The sequence below is a fragment of the Stegodyphus dumicola genome, chromosome 5, assembly GCF_044657685.1.
Source record: "Stegodyphus dumicola isolate Sdum_Otavi_A_Nest chromosome 5, ASM4465768v1".
NCBI classification, from domain to species: domain Eukaryota; kingdom Metazoa; phylum Arthropoda; class Arachnida; order Araneae; family Eresidae; genus Stegodyphus; species Stegodyphus dumicola.
This window is the reverse complement of record NC_140772.1, coordinates 131,336,681-131,354,136: the sequence shown is the minus strand read 5'-3', so window position 1 is coordinate 131,354,136 and position 17,456 is coordinate 131,336,681.

Below are 17,456 nucleotides of genomic sequence, written 5' to 3'. Positions count from 1 at the left end.
TTCTACAAAAGTTTCGTCAACATCGAGTGGGTATAGAATATATAACTCTGTTCACTCGCAAGGATAAGATACGTCTAGGACCTATTGCAGTACAAGTATCAGAGCGGATTTGTTTCCAACAATTAAAGAAAAAATATGGAACTCAATCCATCCACTTAGTTGGAGCAACCTATCTAAAAGGCAAATTGAGAGATTTTCATGTGATAACCGTAGAGGATTTTAGATTCAATGTTCTCCTGAAACAAGATGACCGATAAAAATAAAACATGGAATCCTATATCGTTCTCAATTTCGAAGGTTTCGAATTGAATGGTGATCCTCTCGCTAAAGAACTCAATCTTTCTTATAATGATGACTTTTCCGACTATATTATTAAAGAAGTGGCTTATATCACCCATGATCGTTCCCAAGGCATTATCTACGTGGAACCACCCATACCGTGGTCTGAATTATCCTATTCCGCCAAACAAAGTGTATCGAGTGTTCATTTACCGTTAGCGGATATAACGCATGGCTTTTCATGGAATGAGGGTCATTTGCCGTACGATCAATTAAAACCGTTTCTCGTAGCTCTAACGGCAGGATATAAAAACATTTACTGCCCTCATTATTGGAAAATTAATGTTTTGTACCAGATACTGGCCCGTCCTATTTATTTCAATTTCGTCTCCAAGAACAAGGAGGCGTTTCATACCGCGCCCATACCAATGAACTATGAATATTCATCGTTTTGTCCGAAACATATAGGTCGGACCAAATATTGTGCTTTCCAAGAAGCTTTGTTTTATTTTCATCGCCTTCAAGAGTACAAGAAAGAAACCTTTCCGTTTGTCATTCATAAATCTTTAGAAAAAAATGAAAAAGAAAGAGACTTACCTCCAACATTATCCAACACGTTATAGAATACTTTTTTTTTCCTTCCCCATGAATGAGTCAACTAGGATCTAGGTGGGTCCCTCTTCAACAGCACGTACACATTTGAAGCGACACTCGAAATGCTTAAATAGATAAGGAAGAGTTCATTCCTAAAAAAAATGGTGATGACTTGTGAATCCAGTCGGCTGGAAAAAATTTCTCAGAGCTAAAAAAAAAAAAAAAAAAAAAAAAAAAAAAAAACTTTTTGTTAATTTTTATCATGTCTTCTAGACATGATAAAAATTAACTAACCCCTTTTGTTTTCAATGATGTCTCACCATGTTTCTAAAAATACACCATGACTCATTTATTTCTTGGAATTTTATTTTTAGAAAGGGTGAGTCATGGTCTAATTTTCGAAAGGGTGAGACATCATTCCTAGACAAAAAGAGTAGATAGTTAATTTTTATCATGTCTAGAAGACATGATAAAAATTAACAAAAAGTTTTTTTTTTTTTTTTTTTCAGCTCTGAAAATTTTTTTCCAACCGACTGGATTGAAAAGACATCCCAATCTTTTTAAGAATGGATTGTTTCAGATATTTTTCTTTCTCTCACGACTTTAGTTTTTAAACAGTATATTAATGCAGATTAGGAACGCAAGTATGGCCAAGATACCTATCATAGAAAGAATCATTTTTGTCCAGTTGGTGGTGGATTGATGATTATTTTCGTCAGACTGTATCGGGTTGGCATATATTTTCTTCTTTCTTTTCTTCTTTTTCTCTTCCTCTTCCACTGGATCTTCTTGTCCTGGAAGACCGCTTTCCACTTTCTCGACCACTTTACCCTCCGAGTTATTATATATAACTTTATAGGGTTGGAATCCGTGTCGAGAAGCGCGTTTAGATCTCAAATTGGTCAAATAAGCCATCGGTTTCGAATGCGATCGGTACAAGTAGCCTATCAAATTTTCGGGTTCAATTCTAGGGTCTCGTATAAACGCAGGCGTCCAGGGCTTGTCATTTAAATTGGGAACAATGATGATTTGATCACACGTGATGGGGTATCCACTCGCAAAGATTTGTTCCTCACTCACTTTCTTGAACTGGACAATGTACTCGTTATTGTATCGATCGACCGGGTAGTAATATTCACCCAATTTATTTTGAGCGTACCGGTTTCCTAAAGGTTTTTGGGTAATGCGTTTATCGGCATGAATAATTTCCGGATAGATTTCATTATTGTCTGCATCTTTGGCGTATCGTTTCACGGCCGGATCTTTCATCAATTGATCGTACGATCCTTTGTCCGTCACTAAATATCGTTCGTTGCCGTGTTGATCGACCGGGTAAATAATGACCCCGTTCTTATCATGAGCATAAAAGAATTCTTTCAGCCTCGTCATGGCGAATTGACCGCTATCCGGGTAAATTTCGCCTCCATCCGCTTTCCGCGCATACACTTGGTTCTGATCGGTATCTCTTCCAAAGATGACTTGCTGAATGAAAGGGTGAAGGATTTGATAAAATTCATCGCCTGTAGCATTTTTAGGATAGATGGGTTTACCCTGAGAATTGATAGGATAGAACGGAATACCGTTTTTATCGAGGGCGTAAGACATGTATTCGGGCTTGTGTTCCGTATCGTCGGCCAACAAGGGATATTTTTCATTTCCTGTCTCATCTTTAGCATAATAATACCGCCCGTCGGCATCTCGAGCAATCATGTCGTTCCCAAACAAATCTTTGGGATACATCTCGGCCCCGGAATGCTCTTTGGCATAAATTTCTCGACCCTGGTATTTTAGAAAGACGGGCAAGTTATTGATTTTTCCATAATACTCCTCAAAGTTTTTTTCTCCACCGATATACACGGGTTTTTTAGCATAATGGGGAACTTTATATTTGTCTAGGGCATACAGTAGACTGGGATCGTCAGTGGTAATATATGTTTCAAATTCCCTTCGATCCTTTCTATATCGTTGATTTCCAAGATTGTCGACTGCATAATACTCATCTTTTGCCATCGAAGATCCTTTGGTAATCATTTTGCTTTATTCGTCATTGTCGTCATGGTAAATTCTCGGATAATATTCGTCCAAGTTTTCATCTTTCGCATAAATGCCTCCTCCTAAAGCATCTAAGGCCGGTTCGTCCCTATTTCCAATTCGAATATACGTTTCGAGACCGTTGAGTTGCTTGGGATAGTATTCGTCCCCACTTGCTCTCTTAGCGTAATAAGGGGTTCCATCGATGTTCCTAGCCGGCATTTCATTGTGCAAACGATCTCGAGCGTAAATTTCATCGTTGAATTCGTTGACGGGATAATATTCGCCTAGCGTATTGTTTCGGAAATACATTTCGTCCTGATCCGGAGAGAGTTCAAAATGCGGTCGTTTTGTGACGAGATTAAACGGGTATTGGAATTTATTGTTCTCTAAGGGAATATAGATCCGTTGACCGTTGGAATCGAGAGGGGCATATTCGATAGGGAATTGATTGACATCGAGTTTTCGAGCATAGTAAGGCTTTTGATGCTCGTCTTTGGCAAAATAGGGTCGATGGTGCTCGTCTAAAGCATAGATTTGTTCTTTTTTCTGAGGATTTTCCGGATACCATTCTTTTCCTCCGTAGAACAGATACACCATTTTTCCGTTTTCCATGGGAAACATGGGTTCCCCATCACTATCAAATCCATACACGGGACGGTTTTGAGCGTCGACGGGTAAAATAGAACGGTTCAGATGATCGACGGCATAGACAGGGGTTATTTTACCGGTGATGGGAGAGATTTGTTTTGCAAACACAATATTTCCATCGGGATCCAGCATATAAAATTCATCTCCTTGTCGATTCTTAGCATAAATCTCATTTCCGTCAGCCAATTTGGCATAGCGCTTATCTGATTTCATTCGATCGGGGTAGTATTCTTCGTAATTGAGGAGATCTCGCCTATGCCGACGAATTATTTCCTCATCCACGTCCATGGGAATATTGCCTACATTATCATTATTAGGAGGATTGTCATGGATTGGAGGAGGATGGTTAGATGGATTGCTTGGAGGGTGATTGTTAAGGGGGTTGTCAACGACTGGGTCTCCTACATGATTAGGAGGAGCTGCTTCCATTCGAAGCAATTTTCGTTCCGCTTTATCAGATTTGGATTTATCCCTTCGAACCATTTTTTTAATTAATATGAGTTACTTTATTATTATCTCTTCTCTTCTGACTCAAAACAAAGAAAACAAAAATATGGTATCGATCCTCTTATGGATTTTATTATTTCTCTTTATCCACCATCCCGTTTATAATGCTTACCAGAATATTACGTATCGGACCCTTTATTACGAGACATTAGATCAAGAATAGAGAAGAAGAAAACAAAACAAATGGATTCCTTAACATTAGGAACGCTTTTAGTCGCTGGAGCGTATACGTCCTTCGTGATCCTGTTTTGTCTCATTTTAACACAAAGCTGGTTCTTTCTCCTTTTCCTCCTCATCAACGGACTCATTTTTCTCTTTCTGGCTTTTGGATACATTCGCAAGCTGACGATTTTTACAACTTTCGGGGAATTGCTCGGCATTGGTGCAAAATAAAGACGTGGGAGATTGGTATTGCCGTTTTCGTCAATGGTGGTTTAAGTAAAGAGAATGGATGCTCAAACCTTTAAACGTTTAAAACGAACTTATTTAGAAGATGAACCGATCGTTTCGAACGAACTCCAAGAAAGCCAGGCTCGTGTTTCACCGTTCGTGGCTCATAAAATTCATGAACTTTTACACTTCAAAACCCCTTCTTCTCCACCTCCTCCTCCGGGTATCGACGTCACCCACTTTACGACCGCTTTCCGAGAAGAAGAGCCCCAACAACGATTAGATGAAGTCGTCGTCACCTATTTATTATTCATGGCCAATTTAATGAACCAAGATAAATGGGGACGGACATTTCTACGACCTGGAGCTTGGGTAGGCGAATACAGTTGGATTCAACTCTTTAAATTGACTACGTACTGCGTCTTAACGCTCCTGTACCGTATTCGATGGAAGAGCGAATACTTTTTCTTTTTAGACGAAGCGGTGATTGAATTACTCCAGGGGAAAAGTCAGGCGATTCGAGACTTGATGACCCGGATCAGCATTTCCGTATCCCCACAACCTTTTTCAGCCGAAGATTATTTTCATCACATCAATTACCACAACACGTTGGTCTTTGGTCCTTATTACTGGCGGCTTTTACATTGGATGGCCGAAGCGTTTTCAGTTCAGGACGAGCAGGACGAGGATATTCGTCTCGCGAAAACTCTTTGGAGAGACTTTGTGACAGAATCTTTATATCGAACTCTCCGATGCGGGATTTGTGTGTATCATTACTTATCCAAACTCAAAACGTATAAAGAACGGTTTTTAGGCGAACACTTTGCCCACGTCTGGTTTCAATTTCATAATGAAGTGAATGCCAGTCTTCAAAAGCCACCTTATCCTGAATCGGAATTCCAGAAAGATCAAGAATATATGCGAGCTGCGTTAAAAAAATAAAGAAGCATGGGATCTTTTCTGACTCGTCTCGGGAATCAAGTATGCGGAACAACCAGCATGGGTTCCATTCAAGATCTTTTCAAGAAATGTCAAGACGCACCCGTGACCGTTGTATTGGGTAATTTAGGAAGGCATCCTTCCCTCTTATCCTATCATTTGGAAACCCTTTTTGTTCGACATCATAAAACGGTCCATATTCTTCTCGACGATTCCAACGATTGGTTCGTCAGCGGGTTAGATCCGTCTTACGAATGCGACGGCACGCATTGCGATCTTCTCATCTGGATCGAACCGAATTTTGGAGACTCGGTGGTCAAACCAGCCTATGCCGATCGTCTCATTGTTTTCACGAGCCATCTTCATCTCAATTTATCTAATTGTCAGTTACTAAATTATCATTTAGGCGATCCCTACGACCTTCCTTCCAGTACCATGAAACCGTGGATCGAAGATGAGGCTGAAATATATCCACACAATGAAGTGCTGTACCCAAGGAAATATCAAACTGGGAGATGGTGGAAGCAAGTCGAGAATGAAATGGATGTTGTCTTTCATTTGAAACTGTGTCGTACAGCTCAAGAATGCTATCTCAGCATGTTAAACGCTCTCGAGATTGTTGGAAAGTATCGTCCCAAAACCTGGCGATTCCTTCTTTCCGAATATATGAAAAAGTCATTGGCTTTAAATCTTCGGATGGGATTAAAGAAATGGGATGAATATCAGTCCCAATCCATTCCATCGGTTCGAGTCCGATCCTTACATCCGTCATCGGCTAATTTACTCAAACCCATCTATGGTCTCGATTCCTTTTTCCAGTCTCAATTAGTTTCCTCACTCTGGTTTTCTTCCTCAGGTTCGATTGATTCTGTTTCCTCCTCCTCTTCCTCCTCAGAAGTTTCCCAAGGTCCCAATAATTCATACATGAGTAAATCATCTAAATCAGCATCATCGTCTGAAAACCTGATGCGGTTTTCATAATCGTAAATTACATCATATAAAAAAGAACGTCGCAAAGGGAGAAACATAGAAGTTAATTTCTGCAGGACATCTTCAAACGGTTCTCGGCAGACAGGACACGTCAATGCTTTTTCTCTCCAAATGTCAATACATTTCGTGTGGAACTGATGTTGACACGTTAAAGTAGAAATGGTTTCTACATCTTCGGCAATGAGTTCGTCTAAGCAAATTGGACAACATTCGGCCATTTTGTTTCTACTGTTTCTTCTTATTATTATAAATATTTTTTTTTGATTCAAAAACCTATTAAAAAATTATAAATAAGTAAGAGTTCTTCATTATATCAAAAATAAAAGAAGCATTATGTCTCCCTCAAAAACTAGTAAATTAGTCTACTCTATTTATGAAAATCAATATGAAACTTGGTGTTTACAAATGCATAAAGATCTAAATCATACCGAAACACTTCAAGAATATCACCAATATCTTATCGATCAAAAACAACGTTCCGCGAAATATATTTCAAATGCTTTAAATGCTATTCGACGAAAATGGTTCTTACCTTCTGCAGATGAGGTGGTGGTCAAGAAACCTCGTCGTCGAAAACACCAACTTTTTACAGCAGGGCAGATGAATCAAATCCGTAACCACTGTCTCTCCAATTATGAAACAGATGAACTGTCGCTGATGGTCTTATTACTTTTAGAAACGGAATTGAGGATGATTCACATCTTGGGCTATCTAAACGATGATCCAGAGAAACGAAAAGCGTTTGCGTCTAAATCTTTAGAAGTCTATAAGGATCCAAATCAGATAAAGTTATTTCAGTTTCTTTTCAATGCTCCTCCATCCAAACTATTTGGAAAAAATCATTACCAGTATTTATTTAATCTAAAGCGACGATTGAAGAAACAGTATAACATCAAAGGGGCTTCCTTCGAAATGCTGAAGCGGTCTCGATATCTCGTGAAAGCAAAGGCGAAAACGAATGAATCAGAACCCAGTGAGTGAAACTTATATCGACTTATATATCGTTATCAACATCTCCAAAAAAAGAAAGTAAAACCGACCGACTGGTGGAAAATATTTCTCAAAAAAATCTAATGTGATATTTAAAAAAAAAAAAAAAAAAAAAAAAAAAAACTTTTTGTTAATTTTTATCATGTCTTAGACATGATAAAAATTAACTCTACCCTCCTTTTTGTTTGGAATGATGTCAACATGTTGTCTAGACATGTTTCTAAGTATAAATTTCCAAGAAAAGCATGATTCATTCTTAGAAATCTATTTTTAGAAAAGGTGACATCATTCAAAATAAAAAAGAAGGTACAGTTAATTTTTATCATGTCTAAAAGACATGATAAAAATTAACAAAAAGTGTTTTTTTTTTTTTTTTTTTTTTTTTTTTTTTTTTTTTTTTTTTACTATCAAATTTTTTTGAGAAATATTTTTCAACAGTCGGTCGGTTTTACTTTTCCATTTGGAAATAGATCTGTTGATATAACAATGTATAGGAGATGGATCTGTTGATAACGAAATATTATACACCAGTCGTGAGTCTTACTTTTCCATTTTTGCGTACTGTATTCATTTCTATTTTAAGAATCATCTAATTCCTTCTACTTCGTCTTTGTCGTCTCATTTCTCTCCAAAATGCATTCGGTCGACCAAAATAAGGGTTGACTTCCCGTTCTTCATCATCTGAGGTAGGTGAACTTTGTCTAGGTGTATCCATATAAGCATAATCTCCCACTAAATCTTCTCTTCTCTGTCTTCTGGGTCTCGTCTGACTGGTACTAGGCCCTGAAAAAATGAGACCATGGCCTCCCAGATCGACTAATTCTTCTTCGGGTCTTCGTCTTCGTCGTTGCCTTGGCGGTTCTTCCACCTCTGGTTCTTCCTCCTCCTCCTCTTCATCCGAATCTATTCTTAAATGTTCCATTTGCAATGTTCCGCTGGTAAAATACAGCACATCATCCTGGCTGATACGAGTCCGACAGGTCGGGCATTTCTTTTTACCATACTCTCGAATCCATTTCTTTATACATTTAATATGAAAGGAATGCTCACAATCGAGATTGTAGACTTTATGGCGTTTCGTTTCTTTGAAGGCTTTCAGGCAAATTCCACAGATTTCTTCCTCTGCGTCTGCCATTTTGTCCAATGATTTACTTGATTATGACATATCCATCTCTTCGCCATCTTCGTTTCTTCCTCCTCCTCCTTGACATATTTCTTGACGAGAGGGAACTTGAGATTCCTTCGTCGCTACATTGAGTAACATTCTCAATTCTTTTTCCATATACCCGTCGGAACATAAGAACAGTTTCACCATTTCCATCGTCCAGAAAACTTCTTCGTCGGATTTTTCAAATTCGCGTATTTTCAAGGCCACTTTCTGTACAAGACGGTAAAATTTCTTACCCGTCGCGATCGAACCTTTCACTAATCCTTTACCTTTGAGCTTGGAAATAATAAACCCGGTCCCGAAAAGATATCCGAGGTACTCATCAATTTGGGTGGCTTTTTTCGTCGTCTCTTCGTCTTCTTTCGGAACAAACAGGACGTAGGGGAAATTTTGTTTGAACGCAAACTGCTTTATTCGATCATCCGCTTTTCCTAGGAACACTTTCGCTAAAAAGGTTTCGATTCGACTCATTTTTTCAATAAATTCTAATGATAAGGCATCGCACGTGCCGCCTTGTTGAATCTCTCGAAGGAGGTAGTAGAATTCTGTATTCCGATGGTACGTAATTTGAGAAGTGACCAGTTTTCGCAATTGCTGGGTCAAGAACGATTCTTTGAAGAAGAAGGGGCGACGACAAATGCGAACTCCAAACTCAAACACGAAATTCGCCACCACGTTGAGTTCGTTCCGGCATAAATTGCAATAAATCATGACGTGCACAAGATCCAATAGGGTCGTGTAAGGAGAATAACGGGCCCGAATTTGATTCGAGGCTTTCATTTCCAAACATAATTGATAAGCGGGATCCTTTTCAACATCCTTGGAAGTAGGAGGTAGAAGGAACGAAGCATCGTCGCCGTCACATATTTTTACGTAGGGAGCTAGGACTTTGTGATAATAACTTAAGAAATTGAAAGGTTGGTCCTCGTCTTGATGGACATTTTCCATGAGTGATTTCATGTTGGTGAAAAGAGCGTGCAGAGCCGCTTTATCGACTTGGGAGTGATTCTCTTCATTGGCGATTTTTTCAATATGCTGGGCGTATTCGTCCATGTATTCGATCATGAACCGTTCGAGCGATTCATACGATTCAAAAGGTTCGGCCTGGGATCGAAAAGGGGCATTCACGCATTGTAATAATCGAATCCCGTTTAATAAAATACGTAACGTGACGGAAACATTACGGATCGGTAAAATACCAGGAATCCCTATGAGAGGAAATGTGCAGGGTACGTTCAAATCTCCCGTCCAATTCGCATATTCTCGAGCTAGACGAGCTGATAAGAACGGATCACTGTCATCAGGAAAGGACGCTTGTAAAATAAAAGCATACGCATCTTGAATTTGATCACATTCCGTGCACTGCAATTGACCATTGACACCTGCTACGATTTTATCGGGACCGTGACACGTTGAAATGAAATCAAGGAACATGGTAACCAAGATCCTACTTGTATTATTCTTATTCTTATCATGCCGTATACACCTATTGAAATAAGACGGGAAATTCGTCGTTCGTATTATGAACGAGGGCAAACGGTTCGTCAAATTGCTCGACACTTGAATGTCGCTCCTTCCACAGTTCAATATTGGATCTCCCGCTCCTCGAAAAATGAGGAGAACTATCAAACCAAACACAAATCCGGCCGACCTCGAGCCACGACCCAAGAAATGGATCAACGTATTTTTGAAATGTCGACGGGTGATCCTTTTTTACCCGCGACGGATATTGGTCGTCGATTACAAGTGCCTTGCACCGCTCAAACGGTTCGTCGACGATTAAAAGAAAAAGGATTAGTGTCGCGCATCCCCGTCCGAAAAGATTATTTGCGGGAGATTCATCGTCAACGACGCTACGACTTTGCTTCTCAACGTGCGGAATGGACGGTCGACGATTGGTCCCGGATTATATTTTCCGACGAGAAAGTATTCTGTTCGATCGGGTACGGTCCTATTCGCGTATGGCGGCCTCGACAGGTCCTGCGTTATCAAGACGAACGTTATTTTTCTTCTGCGTTAGAAGGTCGTCAACGTTCCGGTCGTTTTAATCTCAGTGTCTGGATGTGCATGAGCGGAAAATTTCCCAACCAAATCCGTCGAATCGGGATCCAGCATTTAAATGCCGACTATTACCTCTCTAATATTTTAGAGCCGGTACTTCTCGATCATAGTCAACCTCCCGATGTTTCTTTAAACCCTTTGATCACCGAACACCGTCTCTTGTTCATGCACGATCTCTCTCCGATCCATACGAGTTTACGCGTCACTCAATGGATTCGAGAACATGAAATTCCTATGGTCGAAGACTGGCCTCCTAAAGGAGCCGATCTGAAACCCGTCGAAAATGTTTGGGCGGAATTAGAACGTCGATTAGCGAATCGGGTAGCTCGAAACCGATTGGAATTATGGGATTTGGTCCGCGATGCTTTTTATAGTTTGGAAGAAACTTATTTTGAAACATTAATCGCGTCCATGCCTCGACGAATTGCATCTGTCATAGAACACAGAGGAGGTTGGACAAAATACTAATCATCATCTATAAAAAAAAGACACTTCATTTGGTTCTTCAATGAATATATTTATTGACACCATATTTCACTATTTGTTGCAGGGCGATCATAGGCATAAATCGATGACAATATTTCGTTCCACAATACTCACATTTCTGTGGGCGACGAGAAGGTTTATAGCTTACTGTCCATACAGATTCAACACGGAGCAATTGATAAATTTTTTTTCGACAATGTTCATTCGCGACATACAGTCTTTGAATATGAAGTTTTCGCAGATCCTCATTCAATTGCTGAATCCATTTGGTATGCGGTCGATACGTTTTCATGTCTCTAGAGGCAAACCGGACACTGTTTGTCAGAGTGTATCCATCAGACGTGATGGCCAGCACACCTATGACACTCGGATGAATTTCAGTTCGATATTTCTTTTTTTTAGTAGAAGAAGTAGAATGAGATGAGGAGGGAAGATCTTCTTCGATTGTAGAACGCATGTGTGGTGGAGAGGATTGGTCCATTATTTCTGAATAATGAGAGGAAGAAGACGAAATGGGCGATAACGGTGGATTGAAATTCAGAGAAGGAGTATCACGAATTGGATTAGGTTTCTTCTTTTTGATCCTACGGCGGACAGGTGAAGGAGAAGGAGTTGGCGATATATCAGACCACGACGTGATATACTCATTCTCCGAAGAAACACATTCATATAAAGGCGAAGAAGGTTGCAAGTCCAAACAGGGTTCATTATCGTCTTCACACGTCATGATTAAGTCTCCCGTAGCCATCTGTTCTAGACCTATCTGCTCAAGAAAATGAGCCGCGATTCCTTCTACAATAGTTTATGTAGAGAAAGAGTGAGAGGGGGGGAATGAAAGTAGGTAAGAGTAAAAAAGATAAGTCGTTGGGAAAAATATTTCTCTCAAAAAAAATTTTAACCTTAAAAAAAAAAAAAAAAAAAAAAAAAAAAAAAACTTTTTGTTAATTTTTATCATGTCTAAAGACATGATAAAAATTAACTATACCCTCTTTTTCAAATGATGTTGATAACCTATTGTCTCAATATGCTTCTAAAAATAGAACATGACTCATTTCTTTCTTGGAAATTTATTTTTAGAAATATATTCGAAAGGATGAGACATCATTCTCAGACAAAAGGAAGAGACAGTTAATTTTTATCATGTCTTAAGACATGATAAAAATTAACCAAAAGTTTTTTTTTTTTTTTTAAGGTTTAGAAATTTTTTTTCTTGGCTTTCAGAAATTTTTCCCAGCCAACTCGATGGACAAAACCATCCAATTTTTTAAGAACGGACTATCGCTCATCTATTTAAGCATTCCGAGTTTCGCTTTAGTTCAATCCGTGTTTCCTTTTAGAATGAGTGTGTGCTCTCCAACATGGTTCTACCCTCTCTTCTCAAGAACCCCGTCCAGTGAAGAATTTAAGGATATCTCCTACCTATCTATCAAAGAAGCTACGCGTAAATTTAATAGAGTTGAATTCAATATGAGTTTTTCTAACATTTTTCATCAATGGATATTCACAAAATTAATAATAAACGCGGAACCACCCGTTTTTTATGAACACAGATTAACGAAAAGAAATGCTTTACATTTCGCTATTTTGTTCTCAATGGATGATATCGTTCGGCAACTGATTCTTCTTGGATGCGACATGAACAAACATGATATTTTTGGTTTTACCCCTTTACACTATGCCTGTCAATTACGATGCAAACTCATCGTGGATATGTTGTTGCTTGCTGGTGCGAATGTCCGGTGTTGCGATCCCAAAACCGTTTTAGAACGCTGGCGAAAAAATGGAAAATTGGAAGAGGAAAATATGCGGTTACTCAATTATGCTGTTGAACCACGTATTCTTAGCCTGGAAAATTTATGTTACATAACTATTAGGAAACATATGAGGCATGTCAAAAGGAATGCTCATCATCTCGGATTACCTGACTTAATGGTAAGACGTCTCACCCTCGAAGAATGGTAATAATATTCTTTAAAATAAGATCCCTTAGCCACCCCGCATTTCTCATTTGAAGAATCCATCCTATCTATTCTTTTTTTAAATGTCTCGGGATGTCATCCGACGCATTCTCTCCACCAAAAAAAAAACGAGTTCCTCCCACCTACCCCAAAAAGAAGAAGAAGAAATTTCCCATGAGTTTTTTCGAGAACACTCCTTCCCCTCTCTCTTCCTATATATAAAAGAAACCGAGAGAAAAGTTGTCTTTTCTTTTTTTTTCCATCTCATCCTCAGGAGAAAGAGAGAGAGAGAGAAAACCAAACGCCATGGAGTGGTTACGGCGAGAGTCTTTTTCCCTCGCGATTCATTTCCGTTTCGCCAAGACAATTCCCCTCACGTTTTACTTGGGGTCGGGCACGCTCTATTTTCGAGGATCGGAACTCGTGACTTACCTTTCCCAGCAAGGGACTTGGATGAGTCCGAAAAGTCAACGGACTATTCAGCAATGGATCTCTCGAGCCCCTTTCCGCCCTTACCGATCCTTAACGACGGATCTCTGGATCGATACGTCGGACCGCCCCAGCCGGATTCTCCGCTATACCCCTTTTATCACCTTCAATTCCCTGGAAAAACTCCTCAACGATTTGGGTCCAGACGTTCTCCTCTTTTCGACCTGGCTTCAGAGTGTGATGAGAGAACCTCTTCAAATCCAAGAAGATTCTCAGACCGGGGAAACTTATTTTAGTCCCGTGGAGAACAAGGTGATGGACTTTCAGTTTCAAAATTTATCGGAACTGTTTCAATGTGCTTTATGTTTTTATTCTTCTTAAAGAGTGGGTGGGGGGGAAAGAAAACCTAAAAATTGTAGAATAATCATAAAAAATAATTTTGTTTTTCTTTAAAAAAAATATTCAGATAGTCCAATCTTGTGGAGGAGGTGGAAAATTCAAAACTATTATCTAAAACAGATATGGCGGTCAGTCCATTTCGATCCACGGAGGAGGATATGTGTGAGATTCTCTGATCCATAGAGGGTTTCAGGAAAAAAAACTGCGAAAGTTTCCCCCCCTATCTCCAAAAAATGGGTATCCAGGTTGAATACAGAGTACAAACTGATGGGAAGCCGAAACTCGAGTTTCTTAAATAGAAAAAAATGAGAGCTCCTTCTAGAAACAATTTTAGATGTCTTGTTTGGATGAGTGAGTCGACTGGGAAAAATTTGTCAGCGCTCTGAAAAAAAATTTTGAGTTAAAATAAAAAAAAAAAAAAAAAAAAAACTTTTGGTTAATTTTTATCATGTCTTATAGACATGATAAAAATTAACTCTCTCTTCTTTTTGTCTGGGAATGATGTCTCACCGTTTCGAAAAATAGAACATATCCCATTCTTGAAATTCTATTATTTTAGAAAGGATGATGAATGATGGTCTATTTTTCGAAACGGTGAGACATCATTCCCAGACAAAAAGAAGAGAGAGTTAATTTTTATCATGTCTATAAGACATGATAAATATTAACAAAAAGTATTTTTTTTTTTTTTTTCAATTCAGGAAATTTTTCTCTGAGCTTTGCCAATTTTTTTCCCAGCCAGCTCCATCCATAAAACAATACCTCTCAAAATCTTTTCTCACTTATCTATTTAAACCACTCGAATTTTTTTGCTTCCAATGAGTCCACGCATCTTGGCCTTTCTTCCACTCTGCTCTGAGAAAGATAAGGTAGATTGTTTTCGGTGGACCGTCCTATTGACGCTTCCGATTTATATAGAGAGCTATATATATAGATAGGGTCCCTCCTAACTCCCTCTATTATGACTATTAGTCTTTTCTTCTTTTTTTTCCCAAGAAATATACAAAGAATGATCCACAGTTTTTTTTTTCCGTTAATGAAAAAACAAATATGCTTCTACCTTCCGACTTCTTTTTAGTACCTCTTTAGGTGTCTCCTCCTTCTGGATCTTTTCCTTCTCCTCTCTTCCTCGCGAGCAGGGAATTGGAAATGCTGTTCAGGATGCAACGCTCGTAAAGACTCCATTTTCTTCCTGGAAAGGGCGTCTACAGCAAACACCGTCCCTGCATGAAATTGGAGTTGGTAGTAAAGAGGTCCGCGAATAATGTACACGGAGCGAGCTCGCAGTCGATAGGGAATCATACGATACCCGTCGGCTTCTGATTCCATTTCCCATCCATAAAGACGGATAGAAGCTTCTCCGGTTTGAAGAATATGAACCCACTGGGTTGAAACGTAAAACAGTTTTAAAAAAGTTCCAGCATCGACGGCGATCACATTTTCCCATCGCAGATAAGCGTGTAAGCGAAAGGTTCCTGCCTCCATCATCGATTGGAAAGCAAAGTGCTTGAAAACTTCGATGGACGAAAAATAATGCAGGATTTTTCCATCGTAACAGGATAAATAGCACACGGTTTCTTGGACGATTTGTTCCATACGCTCCGGGTCCCGAAACCATTCTTCGAAACGGGAGAGAGGTTCCCATTGATCAGCTACATCGAGATGACAGACGGGCGTGATTTCCACCAGGGTAGGTAGAACTGCAACGGCATCGGTCGACATTTTAGTTTTGCTCGGTTGAGAAGGAAGAACAAAGAATGAACCCTGTAAGCAGAAAAACTCGGATCTATATAAATACTAGAGGAAAAAAGGCGGGGGGGAAGGGAAGTTCTTCCTTCTTCCCAAAGAATAAGAAAAGTGGGTGGAAAGAAAAAAATCATTTCACTCTCAGGAAAAAAAAAAGAATTTTTTTTCTTGTCAACATGTTGTCTAGACATGTTTCTAAAAATAGATTTCCAACAAAGGTTCATTCTTTTCTTAGAAATCTATTTTTAGAAAAGAATTGACATATCCTTCAAAACAAATTTCTTTTTTTCCCTCCCTCCAGCAGCCAACTGGATGGGCAAGCGTTTCGGGTCAGATCAGTCCGTGCTGACATTATTTTTTTTAAATACAATGGAATTAGTATAGGAATGTACTAGAAACTGACCCAAGGTTGAAAAGAAAATATCAAAATCAATACTCACTTCTTGACGATTTCTTTTTTCCAAAAACCTGTTGAAGAATTCTTGATGGGTTATCCAATCTCTAGACCTGTCTGAAGGGAATCCAATCTAAGGTGAGCGCGCATTTACCTGACGCGAAACTCGGAATATCTGCATAAATAACAAAACGTCCATTCTTAAAAACTTATCGTCTAGTCCATTGAGTTGGTTGGAGGGGGAGAAAAAATTTCTGAATAAAAAAAAAAAAAAAAACTTTTTGTTAATTTTTATCATGTCTTATAGACATGATAAAAATTAACTGTCCCCTCTTTTTGTCAAGAAAGGATGTCTCACCGTTTCGAAAACGAAACAAAAACTCATCCTTCTCATGGCAATTATTCCAAGAATGAGTCACGGTTTGTTTTTCGAAACGGTGAGACATCCTTCCCAGACAAAAAGAAGAGAGAGTTAATTTTTATCATGTCTAGAAGACATGATAAAAATTAACAAAAAGTTTTTTTTTTTTTTTTTCTATCACTCAGAAATTTTTTCCAAAGCTCTGAGAATTTTTTCCCTGCCGACTCAATGATCCAAACAAGACAGATCCAAATTGTTTCTAGAAGGAACTCTCCCTTCTCTATTTAAACCACTCGTGTTTCCAACTTCAGTTCAGTCTGTGCTGTGAATTCGACTTGGATACACACTTCTCCCTCCTGGAAAGAATTTCTGTGAAGGTATGCGAACATTTTTCTCAACTCTTAGAAAAATTTTACCAGCTGACTTGATCGACGACAGACATCTCGAACATTCTGTTATCTGCGGAAGTCGTTTCATTTTCGTGCAGTTCATGCTGTGGACTCACCTGAATATCCATTGCTCCCTCCCCTTCTGGAAAGGGTCGTAGCTTTTTTAGATCCTCGTCGCTCTTTTTACGTTTCGTTGGATATCTAAGACGAACTTTTTTACCTTATTCCTTTCAAACTCTAATATTGAGGTTGGAGAGCCGTCATGGAAAATCAGCCATGACCCTGACGAATCTAAACCGACTCCTTGAAAGCAGAGCTATGTCATGTTTTTTTTATGACAGATTTCCAATCTCCGAGTGATAGGAAATTTAGAAATTTTGCAGTGTTAACGGAAAGGAGGAGACAGAAACCTGGAGAATGGAAATGAAGCTGAGAAAAAATGCTAAGAGCTAAGAAAAAAAGGCTCTTTCCAGGAGGGAGAAGCGCAATTCTAGGTTGAGTGCACAGCACACACGGATCTGAAGTTGGAAACGCGAGGGGTTTAAATAGAGAAGCGAGAGTTTCTTCTAGAAAAAATTTTGGATGTCTTGTTGTTTGGATCATCGAGTCGACTGGGAAAAAAAATTCTCAGAGCTCTGGAAAATATTTTCTAAATGATAAAAAAAAAAAAAAAAAAAAAAACTTTTGGTTAATT